Here is a 7525-nt window from a genome sequence, read left to right on the forward strand (position 1 = left end):
TCACGTTCCTATGAAGCATCTTGGGAAATCTCATTACGTTAAAGTCTCCATGTAAATATATGTTGTTCGTGTTGAGGGAACTATCCTTCAACCACTTTTCATAGAATCCCTACAGTGTGGAAACATGCCATTCGGCCCAACAAGTCCACACCGACTCTCCAAAAAGCATCCCTCCCAGACCCACCCCCTACCCTTTCCCTGTAACCCTGCATCACCCAGGTCTGATCCACCTAACTTATGGAAGTTTCCTTGACTTTGTATTTTAGTATAAAAATGGATGATAGCAAATATCAAATTTCAGTCCCATTTCATTCTTTTTATTCATTCACGGAATATGGGTGTTGCTAGATAAGCTGGCATTTGCTGTCCCGGGTGGCATGGTGGCTCAGTGGTTAGTATTGTTGCCTCACAGCGCCAGGGACCTGGGGTTGATTCCAGCCTCGGGTGACTGTCTGTGTGGCGTTTGCACATTCTCTGTCTGTCTGCCTGGGTTTCCATCCCACAGTCCAAAGATGTGCAGGTTAGATGGATTAGCCATGGAAAATGTAGGGTTACAGGAATGGGGTAGGGGTATGGTCTGGGTGGAATGCTTTTCGGAGGGTCAGTGTGGATGTTATGGGCTGAATGGCCTGTTTCCATACTGTAGGGATTCTATGATCCCTGAATACCTTTGAGAAGGTGGTGGTGAGCTACATTCTTGAACCATTGCAGTCGATGTGACGTGGATAGATCCACAATGTCATTAGGGAGCGAATTCCAGGATTATCCTGACTAGCAGCAATGGAAACTTGGGGAGGCTATAAAATAGTCTGCCATGACTTGCTTTAAGATATCACAGCAATGAGCCCTTTATGTGTCAGTTCCAAGTGTCTGGCTGGCTAATTGAGTTTTAAGACACTCCTGACTGACTTGCACAACTGGGTTGTACTCTTAAGATGTCAATTGCCTCAATCGTGCAAGTTTAGAAAGCAATTGGAGAGCTTTCTTATCAGGCTGACCTTCCATTTTTATTTGCTTCACCTGGAAGGTGCGTTTGGGCCCTTGGGTACTGAGGAGGGAAGAAGTAAACAGGCAGGTGTTACACTTTCTGTGGTTGCAGTGGAAGGCACCGTGAAGCTGTTGGGATGTGTTGGGAGTGAAGGAAGAGTGGACCAGGATATCCCAGAGGGAATGGTCCTTGCGGAAGGCTGACAAGGGCAGGCAGGGGAATATGTGTGGCTGTTGGTAGTGAAGGTGGCAGAAATGGCGGCTACTGATCCTCTGCATATGGGTGCTGGTGGGATGGTAGTTGAGGACTGGGAGACCCTATTGTTGCGGGAGGGAAGAGAAAGAATGATGGGAGATGGGTCAGAACAGCTGAGGGCCCTGTCAACTATGGTGCTGGGGAATCTTCAGTTGAGGAGGAAGGTGGATATTTTGGAAGCTCCTTTGTGGAAGCTGGCATCATTAGAACAGATGCGACGGAGACAGAGGAACTGGGAGAATGGAATCGAGTCTTAATAGGAAGCAGGATGTGGGGATGTATATTCAAGGCAACTGTGGGAGTCAGTGGGTTTGCAATGGATATTAGAGGCCAATTTGAACATCAAGCTGCTTCATGTTTCACCTCCCAATGTTTTGATGATGGGGCAGTGTGATGGCAGGGAGACAGTGAGGGAGAATAAGGAAAACAAGTCCCTGGATCCCACTACCTGCTGGGATTCCTGCACTGTGTTCCCGAAGATCTGCAGGTCTGGAATTGGCCTCTTCATTCACTGAAAGATGTGTCAGAAACGCAAGTCCCTGAATGGACATCTTCCTCGAAACGGGAGACAGTCAACAATTGTTCTCAATAAACTCAGCCTCTCCTGACACTTACTCAGCGGGTCATGGATCAGGAGGTCAGTCAGAAAGCCTTACAGCTGCTTGGCACATTGAATTCACACAATAATGAACGCAAACACTGCATTAGTGTTGGAGCATGTTTCAAACATTGTTAATTAGAATTACATGTTTTCACAACAATTACCAAAGCATCTTCAAATCTGAACAGTGCAAAGAACAGGTCAGTTAGCCACTGGGGGAAGAAGCAGCAGGCTAACGTTTCATGTCAACACTTCTTGTTCTTTTCGCTTGACAGATATTGAGAAAACTGATGCACGCTTGATGCCATGGGTTGAAAGGCCTCGAACTGCACTGCGACAATTCTGCTTTCGATTTTGAGAGGGTTTTATCTTGAGCTGGCACGTAACTCTATTTCAGCACATAGAGTTTTCAGACCTGCCACTGACCCAAACCTGAATGGCACACAGTTTTGCCGACTCTAACCTCAGTGTTCCAGCTTTAAGCTCTGCCAGGTCCGTACAAGTTTGAGTGTGGAAGAGCGAGGGGATTGTGCATGAAGGAGCAGGACAATACTTTAGGATATCTGTGCAGAGCATGTCCAGTCTCAAGCCAACATTGACCCCTTGTAAAGGTTGAAGATTAAGAAGTGGTTACCGAGGCTGGCCAGAAAGCGAGCAGTGAGTGTTACAGGCAGCTGCAACTGGTCTCCTCTTTGACGTTTGCTGATGTTGATTTTCTGTCGCATCCAGGGCTTGTGAATTTCCCATGTGACTGCTGGGGAGGTCTGCTTATTCAGAGGTTGGTTAGCTCAGTTGGCTGGGTAACTGGCTAACACTGCAGAGTGGGAAGTGGGTTCAATTCCTCTGCCTAACTAAGGTTACTGTGAAGGCGCTGCCATCTCACAACCTTGCCACTCACCTCACAGCCTCAGGTTAACCCCAATACCAACCACCTCTCTCAAGTGAGAGAATAGCGGTGCAGTGATATTGCCCTTTACCAGTCTGGACAATGAGTTCAAATCACCCCCTCAGTTTAAATAGTCTGGGAATAAAAAACCTAATATCACTGAAAGCGATCTTACAGAACCCCATAAATTCATTGACAGCCTTTATGAACATAGGGAGCATCTCACTTTCTTGCGCTATCCCCCCACTCTCTTGATGCCATTACTATCTGTCAAACTCTGTTTTAAAGTGTACTCGATGACTGAGCCCCACAGCCATCTGGGGAACAGGATTCTAAACAGTCACCGGCCTCTGAGTGAAGAATAGCCTCCCAACAGTGTCTTAAATAGGCTACTCTTTATTTTTAGATTTTGTTAGTTGTTACAACCCCCACCCCCCAATGAGCTGCCTCAGTCTCTTTTTTCCAGGATAGATCATCCTAGGAATCAGTCCAGTGAACATTCACAACACTTCCTGCATAGAAAGTAACCTGCCATTCTAATCTGGTCAGATCTTCATGTGTCATCAGTTACCAGCCACTTTGAATCAAATCTTAACTTCCCACAGTGAGAGATAGCAAGTGACGAGGAACGAGCAGTAAAAGCCAAGCACATCCTAGTGGCAGCCCAATGTAGAATTTTTAAACATTTGGCTTCTGTGCCAATGAACCTCTGTATTATCCACTGTCAGGGACCCTGTGGAAAGTGATAGCTTGAAAAGAAAACCTCAAACTTAACACTTGACACTTCAAGGTACGTCATGACAAGAATTCACATTTCAAGAAAGTTACTGTTTTAAATCGTCTAAAGGTTCTCTTGACTAAACACTATTTGTGGGGAGGCAATGGCCTAGTGGTATTATTATTATTAGACTGTTAATCCACAGACCCAGGTAACGTTCTGTGGATCTGGGTTCGAATCCTGCCAAATGGTGGAATTTGATTCTATAAAAATCTGGAATTAAATACTGTAATGATGACCATGAGTCAATTGTCAGGAAAAATCCATCTGGTTCACTAACGTCCTTCAGGGAGGGAAATCTGCCATCTTTACTTGGTCTGGCCTACATGTGACTCCAAACCCACAGCAATGTGATTAAGTCTTAACTGCTCTCAGGGCAGTTAGGGTTGGGTAATAAATGCTTCCCTAGCCAGGAATGCTGTAAGTGAATTTTTCAAAAAATTTTGAGGCAACTTCTGCTTCAAAAACAGAACTTCCCTTTTTTGTTTAAACTCAACCAAGAAAGCTCACCTCACACTTATATGATACTTGAAGCAGACGCTCAAATCTCCCACTTTGAGTCCAAAATGATGCTTCATTCGTGAGGGTTTACTTCTGTTCTTTTCCTTTGCCAGCCTGGCCAACTCCGATGCCAGCTGAGGTCTTTACCTGGAGTTTCTCCGTCTAACAACAGCTGCGCAAATCTTCCAGTCTCCTCACAAATCTGGCCTTTCCAGTCCACATGCAAGTTCATGCTCACATTTTCACCTGGTGCACCGCAGTCTAAGTCTCTCACTCTCTCTGTCCCAGATCCTGGCAGACGCTTGTGTTCCTCTGCCGATGGCAGCCCTGCGCACTCGCTGGATGTGGCGGCTTGCATTTCGCTCTTTCACTTTCTGACTGGACTGCTTCTCAAATCTTAATTGTAGTTCAGCTCTCACTCAGTATCTTTGAACACTCAATGCAGAATGAGTGCTGGCTCATCAGAGGACCTCCTCCTGGGTTCGCTGGTAGGCCTGGCCAAGAGGACCCAAACTGCGAGAGGTTGTGAGAGTCCTTCAGCTTGACTGCCTACCCTTTATATCCAACCACGGGTGACCTTGGAGAGGGACTGCTGGGTGTTCACTGGCCTGCTTAAGGTCTTTTATACTGTTGTGCACCACCACAAGGGCTGGAGTGCTTTACTAATTTTCAAGATGACGTTTTGATTTTAATTTTGATAAATTAATTTTGAACCTTTGATTTTAGATACAGTGGCCCTTTGGAGAAATTGGCACCCTGTTTATTGAACCAATTCAATTTAACTAGTTGTATAAAAGCTTCCCATTGTAAGACATGGATTGGTAAAACCATTGTGTGGGTTCTATATTTGAAGATAAAACTTTACATGTGCCAATGGTAACTGGGAGTCTAGGTAGACATGTTTGAACCGTAAGACTGCAGCTGTGTTCTACCTCCAGTCATTGGATTGTACAGTGGGCAGTGATGGATAGCAATTTAAGACATGCTCCCTCAAAGGTACATCTACGTCACATCACATCATAGACTGCAGCAAACTGCCTATATATACTGTGATATTTTACAAAAGCCTGTAGCCTGATATCATAATAGCTTCCTCTGACCCTTTTACTTCTCAAAGCCCAAGGGAACATGAATCACATGGGCCTTGTATCTAGGGTGAAATGCTGATCAGCTCGTACTCAAATCCCAACTCTATCCTATCATGGAATGAAATGGATAGTTTAAAGCACAACTGGTTCCAACCTAATATTTTTGACGTCTTGCTGGAACTTTGGAGGTTTGCTGTCTGACCATTGTAGATACAAATACTGCCACCATTAAAATCTCAACGTGAACACCTTACAATTTCTTAGTAAAACAGTCTGGGAATTCCTTAAATCTAATAACAGCACCATCACCCAGACCTGTAGGCAGGTAGACTTTAGCCTAGGTCACCTGACCCCCCCATTCATTTTACCCTAAATTATAGATGCGCCCCCAAAATGTAACAATCTCACTGACCTCATAATTGGAATGTTGGCTCCATTCAGGACCTCAGCCCTGCCTCCCACAAAGCAGACCTCCAGTGCAAGATGACTGCAAAACAAGATGGGAGTACCCGAAACTGAAATTTGATTCCCTTGGTGGTTTCCAAAGAATACTGAATGCCACTGGTTGCTCACAACACAAGGAAGCAGAATGCAGAGTGCCCAGACATAAGTAATGAATCAATTAGTCACAAAAACTGCCTACTCCCACACTTTTAACGTGTCCCACCGTCATCCCTTCCCAGTAGCGCACAGAGCATTTAGACACTCATCTCTGCTTCTGTTAACTCAAGGCTTGACTATTCCTGGCCAGTCTGCAGTTTTCCATTCGACATAAGCGTCAGCTTTGTCCAAAGTTCCCCCACTTGTCTCATAACCCAGATCCATTTCATTTGCCATCCCGGTCCTTGTTTCTTTAGAGTTCATATTTGTCTGATTGTGCTTCTAACATGCCTCAGGACTTTAGTCTTTGTTAAAGATACAATACAGTACAAGTCTGCTGTTCTATTGCCCATAACGATGAAACAGTGCATGGCTGACATTAAGTTAATTAACCTACAATTCAGCTTAGATCCTCCGTGATCGAGGGGTACAAGTCAGGGTTGAAACTGTGCACACTTTCAAAGGAACATGGAAACATAAGCAGCAAAAGCAAGAATACACCATTCAGCCCCTCAAATCTGTTCCATCTTTTAAAAATTTTTTCATGGGATGTGGCTGGCCCGATATTTTTGCCCATTCCTAACTGCCCTTGTTGTGCATCCTTTTCAAGCCGCTGCTGTCCTTGTAGGTGCACCCAGAATCTCAATCCCCTAGGCAGGGAATTCGACCCAGTGACAGTGAAAGGAAGAGTGGTATATTTCCAAGGCAGGGTGGTGAGTGATACGGTTGGGGAAATTGAAGATGGTGATGTTCCTGTGTGTCTGCCACATGGCAGAGGTTATGAGGCTGGCTGATACTGTGGGTGAGTTACTGCAGTGCAACTTGTAGATGGTGCATGCTGCTGATACTGTGCAGCTGTGGTGAAGGGAGTGAATGTTGAAGGTAGTGGATGGGATACCAGTCCAGTGGGCTGCTCTGTTCCTGAAGATGGAGGCAGGAGGTGAGTTATCCTCCACAGGATTCCTAGCCTCTGACCTGCAGTTGTAGCCACAGTAATTATATTGCTAGCCCAGTTTAGTTCCTTGTCAATGGTAACACCCAGAATCTTGATAGTGGGAGGGGGATTCAGCAACAGGGACACCATTGAACGTCAAGGGGTAGTGGTGAGACTCTCACTTGGAAATGGTTGTTGCCTGGTACATGTGTGGTGCAAATGCTACATTTACAACCCACGCTTTGGTGGTGCCCAGGTTTTGCTGCTCATGGACAGGGACTGCACCAGTATGTGAGGAGTCACAAATAGGTGCTGATCATTGTGCAGTTATTGGCAAACATCCCCACTTCTACCTTCATTGATGAAGCAGCTGGGCCTGGTTGAGCCTCGGACACAGCACTAGGTATTCCCTGCAGAAGTGTTCGGGAGCTGAGATGATTGACCTCCAACAACAACACACATCTTCCTTTGTGCTAGCATAATCCCAACATGCAGAGTTTATCCTCTGATTCTGGTTCACCAGGTTTGCTAAGGCTCCTTGATGTCACACTCAAATGTTGCCTTGATGTCAAGGACAGTCACCCTCACTTCTGGAATTCAGCTGTTTTGTCCAAGTTTGAACCAAGGCTGTAATGAGGTCAGGAGCTGAGTGGCCCTGGTGGAATCCAAACTGGGGATCACCGAGCAGGTTATTTCTGAGCAGGTGCCGCTTGATAGCACTGTTGGTGACACCTTCCATCACTTTACTGATGATCAAGAGGAGACTGATGGGGCAGTAATTGGCTGGGTTGGATTTGTCCTGCTTTTTGTGTACAGGACATACCTGGGTAATCTTCCACATTGTTGGGTAGATGTCGGTGTTGTAATTGTGTTGGAACAGCTTGGCTAGGGGAG

This window comes from Rhincodon typus, chromosome 9 (assembly GCF_021869965.1).
Source record: "Rhincodon typus isolate 14 chromosome 9, sRhiTyp1.1, whole genome shotgun sequence".
NCBI lineage: Eukaryota > Metazoa > Chordata > Chondrichthyes > Orectolobiformes > Rhincodontidae > Rhincodon > Rhincodon typus.